At 42.4% G+C, this 14824-nt stretch overlaps 1 protein-coding gene across 2 annotated transcripts in view; it reads right to left on the bottom strand.

Moving 5' to 3' along the window:
* AFG2A (AFG2 AAA ATPase homolog A) overlaps positions 1 to 14824 on the bottom strand; it is a 149569-nt gene that overhangs the window by 35441 nt on the left and 99304 nt on the right. The window lies entirely within an intron of this gene.

The raw sequence follows: 14824 nt of genomic DNA, 5'->3' as shown, positions 1-14824 counted from the left end.
TGGTATTAAGCAACAGCATGCACAGGCTCCTGAAGCACAGCAGACGAGCAACAACAAACACAGTCACGGGGAAGGGTGAGAGCAAGAAAGAAGGTACAAATATCAAGGCACATATTAGACAGATGACTTCTTCTTTTGCCCTTTCAGTGCCTGTTGAAGACATTCCTCTTTCAAAGAGCTGTTCCAAGTAGAGATTTTTGAAATACTATTCAGTATCTATACTGGATTTGAACTGATTATATATGTGTATGTTGTTGTTGTTTTAAATTGTGTGTTTGTGTGCGTAATTGTTTCAATTGTCTTTACAGACGCAAATGTTTTAACAATTTTTTTTAAAATGCAGTCATTCTATGTATTGTAAATGTGTATTATAAATTGCTTTGGGACAGCTCATGGGAAGAAATTCATAAATCAAATAAATAATAACATTCAAACAGAGGTGGTGGTGATGTCACTGAATCAACATGGCAAACTGGGAGCTTTCCTCCCAGCTCTGCAAAAACCTTTTGAAATGGACTGAAAATGATGACGAAAGCTGCTACAAGATTTAATACTGATTTGTTATAACCCAGAGCACTCAAGGTGCAAAGAAAATAGATATTATCAACTGCTCAATCATTAATTTAGTGCACAAGGCCTGGCAGCCCGAAGTGACTCTAACAACCTGATAATGGCACCAAAAACTACCTAGGTTGTGGAAAGAAGATCTGGTGCTTTTCAAATGTATTTTTCAACAATTTAAGAAGGAAATGTCTGTTGACGCTCAATCCATTAAAAGAAAAGGTAGAAAGCATGAAGGATTTCATTATAAAGATAGCAAAAACCACAAACAACATTCAAACAGCATGTTAATGTTTCCTTTTTGAGCCAGCTTAGGGTAGCCACCCCAACCTTAAGCCCCAGATGTTGTTTGACTACAACTGAAATCACCCTTTGAAGAGTCAATTTAACTAGAATAGGGCAGTTTTAATCATTTTAAGATTTAATCATTTTAACAAAACAGACAGCAGCCATTCTTGGCAATCCACTTGACTTGCTTTGTTTGGCTTCCCTTGTTCTCATTCTCTCTCCCCACAACAAAGGAAGGAGAAAATATGTGAAAACTGACTAAAAACAAGATAAAAACACAACACAACTATATATCAGGAAAAACCCTGAACAGTGCACATATTCTTTCTTTAAATATCTTGATCTGTTTGTGTATTATTTAGTAATTTATACATTTCTGTGAGTATTTTTTGATTATTTTGTAGAACTTCTTTATCTAGTTTTGATATTTTGTTTTCAAATCCTCTATTCTTTATATCTTTCTCGAAAGTCACTTTAAGTTGAAAATATCCCAACCAATTTATTCCCATCTTTTTAAATTCTTCATATTATTTTAATTTGGGATTTTCATTCACTTCTTCCACCAACTCTTTATAAGTTGGCCACAAATGTTTTGCATTGTTTGAAAGTGTGGAGGTTGCCTCTAGTGGGGAGATCCACCACAGAGTTTTTTCTATAATTTTCTCCTTTGTTCTCTCCCATACTTCAAACAAGGCCTTTCTTAGTAAGTGGTTCGTAAATCTTTTGTGTACTTGTATTTCCCCATAAATTAAATAGCCATGCCATCCATAAATTTCATCCCAGCCTTCCAGTTCCAAAACCTCCGTATTTTTAAGTAACATCCACTCTTTCAACCAGCTCCAACATGCAGCTTCATAATATCTTATTAAACCAGGAACTGACATTTTATTATTTTTTATATTTTTCTGGAAGCTGCCCAGAGTGACTGGGGAAACCCAGCCAGATGGGTGGGGTATAAACAAAATAATAATAATAATAATAATAATAATAATAATAATAATAATAATAATACTGTAATAATAATGCCACTAGTGCAACACCCATCCTTTGCCCCATTCATAGCACAGCACAACAGTAAAATAAAATAGACACATTGGATCAGCAGAAGTGTTGAATACTGTTGTGCACTGGTATACTGGTATCCACGTGTGCTATTGCCTGCTCAACACCAATAGCCTGCACAACAATCTCTCCTTCTTACATTAACATAGTTACATTGGACCTCACCCTGAGTACAGGTAACTCACAACTTACATGCATTTAACTTGTGCACGTTCAGCTTTATGTGCTTGGCATAAATAATTAAATAAATGGGTGTAGAAAGGGGATGGGTATCTGGGGGAAAACCACATTGGCACCCACCCACCATTGAACCCAATGTGTTTTGACTATTCGTGATTTTGGCTTTCGACGCAATCCCCAGAATGTAACCCCTGAATAAGCTGAGAATCGCCTGTATAGTAATGATGCAATCCTTTACCCATTTATCTGTGAGCGGGTGGCGCTGTGGGTTAAACCACAGAGCCTAGGACTTGCTGATCAGAAGGTCGGCGGTTCGAATCCCCGCGGCAGGGTGAGCTCCCATTGCTTGGTCCATGCTCCTGCCAACCTAGCAGTTCGAAAGCACGTCAAAGTGCAAGTAGATAAATAGGTACCGCTACGGTGGGAAGGTAAACGGCGTTTTCATGTGCTGCTCTGGTTTGCCAGAAGCGGCTTAGTCATGCTGGCCACATGACCCGGAAGCTGTATGTTGGCTCCTTTGGACAATAAAGTGAGATGAGCGCCGCAACCCCAGAGTCGCCCACGACTGGACCTAATGGTCAGGGGTCCCTTTACCTTTAACTCCATTAAACTCCATTAGATTTACTTCTGAGAACATCTAAACAGGATTTCACTGTAAATTTCACTTCCCAGCCCTTGACTGCAGTTGTTGGCCAGATAACGAATCTATCCCTGACTTCTAGTAGAATTATTTTCAGTAAAGTTAAAATTAGCTGAAAGGGGGCCAGGGGAGGACTCGATTAACAGGTAATACCCTTTAAAAAGTTGTACATTTACATATGAGAGTCTTCTGGCCTCCCAGCAAAGAACCGCTAAGCCTCAGGAATGCTTTTTTTTTTTAAAGCAACTTTTGAGGTGGGGGTTTAAAAGAACCCCTTTAAGAAAAGATAACAATTATATGTAATGAAACCTGGAACCAGACTCTTCTGGCAATTAATCACCCAGGAGCCGTTGCAATCCTGCAGGCTGTTTCTGACAGATTCCGAGTTCTTTACAGGAATCACCAGGGATAAGATGTGCCTGGGCTGGCTTCTGACAGCGACTGCTCATATATAAAGTGCTCAAATTTTAATAATAGGGGGAAAGATACACAGACACGCAATATGCATAAGTGTGTGTGCATGATCATGCACTAAAATTGTTATCCAAACTCCAGAACAACTGTTTAACTCATATTGGGCAAGATTTAATTTTTTAAAAAGAAATCTTTTCTTAGCAAAATACAGCTCTCCATCACTTAACAAAGATACTTCCTGTTTTCAAGCAGTTTGGAAGGCATGACTTCCAACCCAAATACTTAGTTTGGCAAGCTCTTACTGTGTTGATAGATGCTTTTATAACCACTTCATTCCACCTGAAGTTTCAGTACAAAAGCAGAGTCCTTCCACACACCCACTTTCTCCTTCTTGGGGTGGGGCAAGGGGGGAGAAGGAAATTGAAGGAATGTTATCACAGCAGTGCAGTAATAGAGGTTACCTTAACACCAGCAATATGTGGACATGTACCTTCACAAAATGACACATTTGAAGGAGAAAAATGAAATTATTTGCAGGTAAAGAATGAACAGCAGATCCTAGAGCAAATACAAGTATTCAAAGGAGGACTTGTGCGCAGCCAATGACTTTAGGCTTGTAAATTAAGATGAGTTCACTGCATACAAACCAGTCTCCTGCTCAAACACTGCTAGAACACAGGACTGTCTCCTCACAGAAGCAGAAAACGTCTTTAATTAACACTTCTCTTTTCACAAATCCTTTTCTAATAAACACAGACACAATCAGAAACCATCACCCTTCTTTCACTGATCATCTGCATCTCTCTGTTTTGCCCAATCTGAAATCAATGGGTTTGTGCCAGTAAATGAAGATGAGAATAAAAATGTGGTTTTAAAATCCCAGCTATAAACATATGACTAACTCATGTAAATTTAAAAAAACAAAACAGACAGCAGCCATTCTTGGCAATCCACTTGACTTGCTTTGTTTGGCTTCCCTTGTTCTCATTCTCTCTCCCCACAACAAAGGAAGGAGAAAATATGTGATTCCTGCTTTTCTGAAGGAAAACAGAGTAAACTTAGCTGAAGAACACAAGGAAGAGGAGGAAATACCAAGCAGATTACAGGGAAAGGCAGGTGATTTACAAGACGGAATAGCACTACAGGACAGAACCAAAATATGCAGAGAACTGTAAAGGTAAAGGACCCCTGACAGTTAAGTCCAGTTGTGAACGACTCTGGGGTTGCGGCACTCATTTCGCTTTACTGGCTGAGGGAGCCGGCGTTTGTCCGCAGACAGTTCTTCCAGGTCATGTGGCCAGCATGACTAAGCTGCTTCTGGTGAAACCAGAGCAGTGTACAGAGAGCCGTTTACCTTCCCGCCAGAGCGGTACCTATTTATCTACTTGCACTTTGATGTGCTTTCGAACTACTAGGTTGGCAGGAGCTGGGACTGGGAACAACAGGAGCTCACCCCATTGCGGGGATTCGAACTGCTGACCTTCCAATCAGCAAGCCCAAGGCTCAGTGTTTTACACCTGCGTCCCATGCAGAGAACTGTAGAAGGGGGACAAACATTTGGAGTCTCACTACAGTGTGTCGCCCAGGAGAATTAGCCATCACTTGGTTACTGTTTACTCCTTGTACAGATTGGTAAAGTGGCAACCCCAAGTTCCTCTACTCCTGGTCTTCAAAAACAGTACTTTAGTTATGTCCTAACTAGATGCATCCATCAAAAGGGTGAACATTCAGGGTTTGGGCCCTAAAGTGGCTGTGGGAGAAAGGGAGCCCAATAATTTGGCATAGGCTAGGCACAGCCAACGCATACTTGGACTACATATTGCTGTGGTGTTGAACTACAACTTCCCTTATCCTTGATCACGCTACCTGAGGATGATAGGAATTGTAATCCAAAAACATCTGGAGTCAACCATATGTTGCCTATCTCTGCATATACTCTTAAATCAAACTCCTTTTATGTTCAGCGACCAGACTAAATTCCAGAGAGACTTAATTTCCGCAATCCAACACATACATAACACACCACAGGGATTATTATTAAATGTGCTTGTACCTAGGCAGGGTAATCAGGGAACTCCTGTCACATCTCCAAATGACTTGAAGTGGCACGTTTTTACAAGTCAACAGGGCCACTATTTGGGGGTAGCTAAGTCTAAAAAAAGACCCAGTTCTAACACTCATTTTCATTCTGTAACATAATTCTTCTGGGAATGGTACAAACACAGGAGCTACATGTCAACTGCTCCCTTCATCGCTGAATGATTCCAACAATGCTTTGCATGAGAATTGTCAATAAAACTACCTTGTGAATTGACCATAAGGTACACAGGCATGACATCATTTATAACTGGAAAGCCAAACATTGGGATGGGAACTGGCAGCCTTGAGACAAAGCTGTCCCCCAAAGGGGTTGGTCACTTGGACTCACAGTTGTTCAGCACAAAAGTGAAAGTAGAATGTGAAAGTACAGCAACTTTGGTGGAATCCTGTCTACCACTTTTTACCTGCTTGTAAAAGTGGCTCTCTGACAAAACTGGACACTTACAGAAGTCCCAACAAGTGTGTAAAACAGACACAGTTACCAGATTCCTGAAATACTTTTGGACAGGTGAGAATAGAAATGCTTTTAAATAGCGACTTCATCTCTTTCAGAGTATTGTTTGTGAAGGATAAAAACTTTCCAAATGGAAGCCTTTAACTCCAATCCAGACAGTACATTTTTTGTTCATGAGAACATTCTCACTGTCCCTGGGTATGTACTCCCATGGACAAATGTGATGAATAGACACAACAACCAGAGACAAAGTCAGCAAGTTTTTCTAGTTGCCAGGATCAGAGTGGCTACTGCTAATCACTCTGTTCACATACCTGTGCTTGTCTACATTAGTTGGTGTTTTGGGACAATGAGAACTGTTTGCACGGGAAACAGCTGTGAAAGCCCTGAGATTTCTTCCAAGTCTCAAAATTATTTTCAAAGGCTATTTTGCACATGTGTGGAAATATTCCTACTTCAGGAAAAATGTGACTTTAAAATGTAGTTTGTATACATTGACTCCACTGACATTATAAGTTTTACAAATTAAAAGTATTAATAACAAAGGTCATCAAGACCTAAAATAAATGGAAGAGGAAGGAAATCCATGAATTCCCACAGAAACAATTACTACTAGATCAGTGCTACCAAAGTTCTTCCCACAATAGCAATACATCTGCAGAACAGAAACCTCCCCTGATTCTGATATCTGCTCTGGGCACAGCTGTGCGCAATTCTGCATAACAGCTCAAGAATTTCACAATTCAGCTGGTTTCATAATTTTTGCAAGATTTACTATCCCACTTGACAGCCATGGGATTCTCTGCGAGCAGAGAAATTCCCAAGACAAAAACATTGGAACAAACACCCAAATGCTGCTTTTTGTCCTGCTCGCCTTCCTCCCCGCGCATACCAACTCCCTGTGCACAATTCCAGCCTGTCATTGGCCACACAGTACGTCATATTTTATTTCAAAGGTGGAAGTCTTGGTGACATCAATTCAATCATATACTCAGGCCAAGCAGAACTGCTGACACTACAGCTGTGCATAATTATGGGGTTCTGCCTTGCAAATAAATCTGGACTTTGCTTATTGTCCTTACTCTGTTTGGCAAAAGAGAAAAATTAGATCTAAACATGCATCGCACTCTGCTGCATGCCTACACCTTTAGGGTTCCCCTATTTTCAAAATGATTTGAACTGCTTCTAAAGAGATGACAAATTTTTAATTGCATGGTCCAGAAGAAAAGAAAAACAACTTGCTCCATGTGAAGGAGTTGGTTAGCATATGGTAATTATTCACAGCATTCCCCTTACACACATTCGCTCACTAACACCACAACCTTGTTTCATCTGCAGCTGTGGAATTTCTTTTTCTTTTTCTCTTTGCCTAAAGAGAACTCTTCCCTCCACTTCATAAGCCATAAATCTGTTGAAACAGACCACTTGGGAAAAATCTGCATTCCAGACAAAAGGGAAAGAGGTATGATTGGAAAAGGGATTGGTGAGCGTATTTACAGCTCACTCTGTAGGGCTATTAACCAAATCTTTAATGGCAATCACAAAACGTACTATAAAACAAAGTTAACACCACTATTCCAAGTGTATACCTACTATGCAACCGTATATTTTAACCTGCACAAGAAGAGAGGCATGAGAAATCATACACTACACAAAATATAAAGTATGCAACTTACAACCATTAAAATCAATGAGTGTTTTGGAGTAGACTCCAAGCAGGATGTGGCTTGCATCCAAACTGTAATAAAGTCATTGTTATGATACTAGGCACTTTGTAACTTCCATCCACAAAGACCAGAGCACTTCCAAAAGCATCAATTAAACCTCCTCTAAATAGCTGCACTTTTTTATGCAGACGGAGATGTAAGATGGTTTAAAATGTGATCTTAAGCAGCATATAACGGAAGTTCGACTGAAATCAATAGGACATTCAGTGACTTAATGACTATGATCGAGAAAGCATGTTGCATGCTACAGAAAGGCTTCTGTTAATGGCCACTGTTGACAAAGTAATCCAGATTACCGTGTGCTTCTCTGGCCCACAGTGGAAGACAGGAGTGTCTGGCGTGCTCTGGTCCATGGGGTCATGAAGAGTCAGACATGACTAAACAACTAAACAACAACAACAACATTTTAATATCATTTGTCCCATTTTTGTTTTTGCTCTAAATCTGACTGGCAATAAAAATATGCAAAACTTAATTTTAGAAGTTAGGAAGTGGCAGAAAACTAACAAAAAGTACAATATTTAGGTGTTGTTGTTGTTTTTTAAAAAAGAGAGAGTTAGCATAATTCATTTCTGGAATTGTTTCCCAAATTTATAGTTTATTTCGTTAAATTTCAATAAAACAGGTTTAAGAGGTAATAAATACAGCAAAAGCATTTAATCTCTAAGCATGAATTTAAAAAGTACCTGTGGCCCCACATACAGTGGTACCCCGCAAGACGAACGCCTCGCAAGACGGAAAACCCGCTAGACGAAAGGGTTTTCCGTTTTGGAGGCGCTTCGCAAAACGAATTTCCCTATGGGCTTGCTTCGCAAGACGACAGCCCATAGGGAAATCTCAGGGACAGCGGGGAAGCGCAGCGCGTCTTCCCCACTGTCCTCGGACCTCCTCCCGCCGCCGGCTTCGGAACGAAGCTCCGATGCCGGGCGGCGGAGGGGGAAAGCCTCCTCCCGCCGCGCGGCATCGGGACGAAGCCCCAATGCCGGGCGGCGGAGGGGGAACGTCTCCTCCCGATGCCGGGCGGCGGAGGGGGAACGTCTCCCCCCGCCGCGCGGCATCGGGACGAAGCCCCGATGCTGGGCGGCGGAGGGGGAACGTCTCCTCCCGCCGCCCGGCATCGGGATGAAGCCCCGATGCTGGGCGGCGGAGGGGGAACGTCTCCTCCCGCCGCCCGGCATCGGGACGAAGCCCCGATGCCGGGGGGCGGAGGGGGAACGTCTCCCCCCGCCGCGCGGCATCGGGACGAAGCCCCGATGCTGGGCGGCGGAGGGGGAACGTCTCCCCCCGCCGCGCGGCATCGGGACGAAGCCCCGATGCTGGGCGGCGGAGGGGGAACGTCTCCTCCCGCCGCCCGGCATCGGGATGAAGCCCCGATGCCGGGCGGCGGAGGAGGAACGTCTCCTCCCGCCGCGCGGCATCGGGACGAAGCCCCGATGCCGGGGGGCGGAGGGGGAACGTCTCCTCCCGCCGCGGGGCATCGGGACGAAGCTCCGATGCCGGGAGGGGGAGGGGGAGGGGGAGGGGGAAAGCCTTCTCCCGCCGCCCGGCATCGGATGGCTTTCCTGAAGACTTGGGGTGGGAGGAGGGTTTTCCTTCCCACCGCCAACATTCAGAATGCTGTTCTGAATGCTGGCGGTGGGGAGGAAAAACCCTCCTCCCACGCAAGCCCCGGGAACAGAGGGAAAGCGCTGCGCCCCTTCCCCTCTGTTCCCGTACCTGTCCTGAAGGCTTGCGGTGCGGAGAAAAGCCCTTCTCCGCACCGCCAGCCTGGCAAGCGGTTTCCCTAGGAACGCATTAATTGATTTTCAATGCATTCCTATGGGAAACTGTGCTTCGCAAGACGAAAAACCCGCAAGAAGAAAAAACTTGCGGAACGAATTAATTTCGTCTTGCGAGGCACCACTGTACTCTTAATGTGAAGTAACTTAAAAACAAATCCACAGGAATTATTGTCAAACAATGGCATGATTATCAAAGCAAGTAATTTTACATTAATTGCAAGTTGTAGAAGGCAAAACACATGCAATTTATTCTGCCGCTCTTCCAAAATAGTTTTCATTCAGGAATGCCAAATAAATGGACTTAAAACACAGCACGTGACTATACAATTACATAGGCTCTTTATAGGTGCCAAGTATGTTGCATCACACCTATACTGAAATCCCCAAAGGCTCCTGTCTTGAAGGAATTAACTGGTCTGTTAATCTAAAGAAAATCTTTTACATGAATCCAGAGCTGCATTAAAAAAACAAAACAAAACAAAAAACCTCTAGGAGTACAAATCATGGAATTTAAAATCAATATTCTCTTTAATGCTACCTTTTCAATTCAATTCCAAAAGCATATCCAGACATTCAAAATAAAGGCGAGGAATAAATTTCAAATTTTTGACCAAACAAGATGTGATAGCAGAACTGCCAAAATCATGTCAAAAGGGAGAACACAGTTACATAGGAAGTTGTATCACATGAAGTTAGACCACTGGTCCATTAGCACAGAATTTTTTACAGAAAAAACCTCCTGACCTAGTGCACTCCAGATTTTTTGAGCTACTCTCACCAACTGCAGCCTGCATGACTGGATTGTGGGAGCTGTCAAGGATTATGAGAGATGTAGCCCAAAACATCAGGAGGACACCAGTTTAGGAGTCTACACTGCCTGAAAGTAACTTTCTAGGGCTTCATATAAGGAGTCTTTCTTATTTCTATGCTAGGAACTGAAACTGACTACACGTCTTGTACAAACTGCTAAGCAGACCCACCCTACAAAAGCAACTATCCCAAAGATGCAGATGTTGACCTACTATTAACACTTTTCTGAGGGGAACTGATTGCCTCCTCCCTCCTCCCATTTAAATGTGATTCTTGGCTAATAGAGCTTTTATTCTGCAGTGGAACTAATGCCTACACAATCCTCCAAATAAAGTTTAACCTGCCTTCCTGCAACTAGAGCTAAAGAGTGATTAATAAATGCATTCACAGTCAGAAAGTTAAACCCTATCCTAAACAAACAGAAATGGGAAGTTCATGTGGAAGATGAATTGACAGAACAATGCATATCCTTTTCTGTTTCTTTTATAAGCACCTTATTTAGTCCCTCAAGGCAAGCTGCCCAGCCTTTCTTATTGTCTGAACATGTTACCGTGAACACTTCAGTATCTTCCATATATAACACAATGAGAGGTTGTCCTTGGCTAGTCTAACACAATTTTAGAAGCAGAGACTGGGATACAAGCCAAACACTTAAGGCAGAATCCTGAACACATTAAAGCTATTCCCACTGCTGCTTGAAAACAGCAGTTTTAGCTATGAAAAACTTTCAGAAAAATATCTACACACTGTTTCTGCTTCAGACCAGTAAGGCTGAATACCTTCCTGCGCTGGAAATTAAGTGTAGCACAGACCATTCCAAGGGAAACTCTATGGCAAGCATCCAAAGTGAAGGTATAAACATTCTCCCCTAGAGTTTATTGGAGAACAGTGATGGAGAGTAGGCTAATTTGGTCAGTGTAAAATTATTGGGTCATTGGCAAAGGATGGAAATGGGAAGCTGTTTAGGAAGCAGTGCTCAATACAGAAGAACAAAAGTAGTATGGTTTGATGTGGTGTGATCTAAAGGCAAAAACCTTGCGAAAAAGTTTGGGGGGTGGCCCCTCATTTTGTCACCCTAGTAGAATTTGTTCCTTAAGATAACAGAAAAATGACACACACCCCTTAAAACTCCAGTCAACTTAGGCTTCTGAACATTTCCACATCACCTACATCATGTTTGATCAAATTCATCTCATCACCTTCTGCACCAACATTTGTGGGGTTTTTTTGTACTTTTACAACAATAAACACTACAAATCCCATGGTGCAATGTGTCATGAAATACAGAATATCCATGTTCAATAAGCATAATATGTAATATCTTTATTTATACAGTGGTACCTCGGTTTTCAAACGTCTCTGTTGACAAACATTTTGGAATTCGAACACCGTAAACCTGGAAGTAAATGTTTTCATTTTCGATGGCTTCCGGGTTAGCGCCACCGGCAATGGCGGATTTCCTCTGATCTGGAGGAATCCGCTCCGTGAAAATCAGGGTCTGGACCACCACGGCGAGGCAGAGACCCATCAAAAACCACAGGCGGGAGAAGCCCGTGGACCTGGGATTCGGCTGCCACCTTTTGCGCCTCCCCTACTCGCGGGGAAACCCGGTTACGGGGATCCGGAGCGACGTGGGGTGAGCGGCGCAGTGCTTCGAATCGATTGCTCTTTTCACGGAGTGAAGCCACATTGCTGTTGTCGGAGAGAGCTGACTTTTTTTCCTGTGGACAATTGGACTCTAAACAAGTACCCATGAGTAGAATCGGAAAATTGGATTATTAAACTTCGTAATTTGGCACCGGAGCGGGAAGGTCTAAACAGGAAGTCCACCTTCCGCTTTTGTAAATAGTCTGAAGCAAAGACACCGCAAGCTAAAGTTTGGAAAGTTATTTGTAAAGGACTAAATTTCCATTGATTAAAACTACAAAAACCCCCTTGGAAGCAGGAGAAGAGGGAGGAAATTTTAAATTGTTCAAGCCTGCAGGAGAGGGAGTAAAGAAAGATAAATTTCTATCATCTTGAACCTGGGAACGGGCTGTCAAAGATAGACGTTTTGGGAAAGTTCATTGACTGTGAATAATAACGTATGTTGACAGATAGTCAAATAAGAGAAACATATTGACTCCAATGTTTCCTTTGGCACTAAAAAGGAACAAAGACTTGAAAAAAGAAAGCAATTTTGTTGCTGGATCTGCTTGTAAAAGGATGGATACAAATAGAAATTGTTTCCTCTAGAGGGAGCTTTTGAACTGTTGTTGGAGTGGACCTGGGGAACTCTACAGCTGCAGAGATTAAAGATCGTGAGAAACAGGCTTTGACCTTGGATAAGATGTTGACACAGGAAGCCTTAGTGTCTGCTTTGTGCAGGACAAGTGCTTTGTTGGAGCAGCTTCATGCGAAGATGGATTTGATGACTACCGCAATTGATAATTTCGGTCAAACAGTGAACACTGATACAGAACTTGCTCAAGAACTGACCCAGGAATCTGCCCTGACAGGGCAAGCTGGGGTGGAGACAAAGGAGGAGGTTGTTGTTGTACCTCAAGCAATACAAGTTGAGAGAGATGCGGCCCTGCAAGAACATAAGCTGTCGTTTCTGATGACCGAATCTGGAGTGAGTCAGACTTGGAGAGACGGAGTCCAGTCGGGACTGGAGATGGCAAGTTGGTCAGATCCTCCTATGCAGGGGTGCTCTGACTTCTGGGATTTGGATTTGGGCCAGGAGGAGATTGGAGTGGCCGAGGCCCTCAATTTTGGAGGGGCATTGAAGTATGCTTTGGAATATTTTTTGGATTTTGGTGCTAGCCATGGAGGACGGGCTGCCCGGTCGAGAAGGGATAAAGACATTCTTAGGTTGTTCCCCCGAGATCTACTCCTCAGAGACAAAGGAAGGAAATTGAGAACAAGACCAGCAGAAGACAAAGTAAAGTGCAGGTACAATTATGAAGAAGATCTGCAGAAGGGACATGGAAAAGAGTTAAGAGCCTCAGACATAAGATCACCAGGTTGATGGACTAGATGGAAAAGACAGAAAGGACTGACAGAACCCGAGACCAGGACGAAGAGACAGTGGATGAAGATTGGCAGAAAGTTTAAAAAAAAAATTCATTTAGAGAAATATTGCAAAATTAATGACTGTTAGGAAAATCTTGGAATGAAACTACTAGGCTTTAGTAGAAATGTTATAAGGAGTTATGTATAAACAAGTTTTTAAGTTCTAAGGTGTTTTTTTATGGTAAGATAAGGTTAAAATAAATTAAGATAACTAAAGGACAGAATACAGTGAAAGATGGAAAGGATTTGCTGAGATAATTAATAATTTGAAAAGAAAAGAGGGAGGTGTGAGGAGGTCAAGGAAACAAGTTAATGAAGATAAGGATATGGGAATATTGGATTTGTTTTTAAATTTATTTATTTTTTGTTTTTGTTTTTGATTTTGGTGTATTGTATGTTTTGTACTTTTTAGTCTCTTTTTATTGATCTGTATTGTTTAATTTCTTTTTTCTTGTTTTTCTCTTTTCTTTTTTCCCCCTGTAACTTTAAATTCCCAATAAATATCATTTAAAAAAAAGTAAATGTTTTCATTTTCGAACGTGCCTCAGGAGTCAAACATGAAACACGGCTTTCATATTGAGATTTCCATTTTGAGGCTTCTGTTTTGAGTTTTTGGTTTTCTAACGTTTGGGAATAATCTTCCAGGACGGATTACGTTCCACTGTATTACATTTATATCCCACCTTGATCTTCAAGTAGCTCAAGGTGGCATATATGCTTCTCCCTCTACCTATTCAATCCTAACACCTTGTGAGGTTGGGTGAAGAGGCAGTGACTGGCCACCCAGTGAGCATCATAACGGAGTGGGGATTTGAACCCTTATCTCCTAGAGTTCTGATACAAATTTTAACATTCTAGAGAAAGCAAACTTTGTGTTTCCAGTTCTGACAGTGGATGCTTGGTACAGGGAAATTTAACCTGTAAAATTTATTTACACTATTTAAGAGATGCGTTTCAGCAACCCCTGGGTGGCTTTAAAATAGGATTAGACATGTTCATGGAAAATAAGGCTACCTCCACTATTGGAGATTGTCTGCTTCTGAACACCAGTTGCTCTGGATCAGGCTTCCTCAACCCCGGCCCTCCATATGTTTTTGGCCTACAACTCCCAAGATCCCTAGCTAGCAGGACCAGTGGTCAAGGATGATGGGAATTGTAGTCTCAAAACATCTGGAGGGATGAGGTTGAGGAAGCCTGCTCTGGAGCATAAGTGCAGAGAGCGCTGCTGCACTCAGGTTCTGCTTAGGAGCTTCCCAGAGGCATATCGCTGGCCACTGAGAGAACAAGACAATGGGCTAGATAGGCCTTCAGCTTGATCCTATATTATTATAGGAAAAGCAGTAGCAATCAGCAAAGCACAGCCATGCCTCCACCAACTGAGTCACAGCTGCACACTGGGACAGCGAAGGGGAGGGGGTGAGGCATTTTCACCATGACAGCAGGAGCACTGGATTGGCTCTGCCAGCACATTTGCCCCCCTCCATCCCATGCGTTATGTAGCAGTGGCTCAGCCAGGAGGAGGTCAGGTGAGTGGTGCAGCCTCACTGCACTGCCTGATATGGAGGAAAAGCAATACCTCTGCAACTGAATGGTTTCATATAATCTAAGCCAACAAAACAAATAGAAAATACAGAGATACACTACAGATGTACAGTGGTGCCTCGCAAGACAAAATTAATTCGTTGCACGAGTTTTTTCGTCTAGCGAATTTTTCGTCTTGCGAAGCACGAAATCCCATAGGAATGCATTGAAA

The sequence above is a fragment of the Podarcis liolepis genome (assembly GCF_965112155.1).
Source record: "Podarcis liolepis genome assembly, chromosome: 9".
Lineage (NCBI taxonomy): Eukaryota > Metazoa > Chordata > Lepidosauria > Squamata > Lacertidae > Podarcis > Podarcis liolepis.
This window is presented reverse-complemented; position numbering and strand designations above follow the sequence as displayed.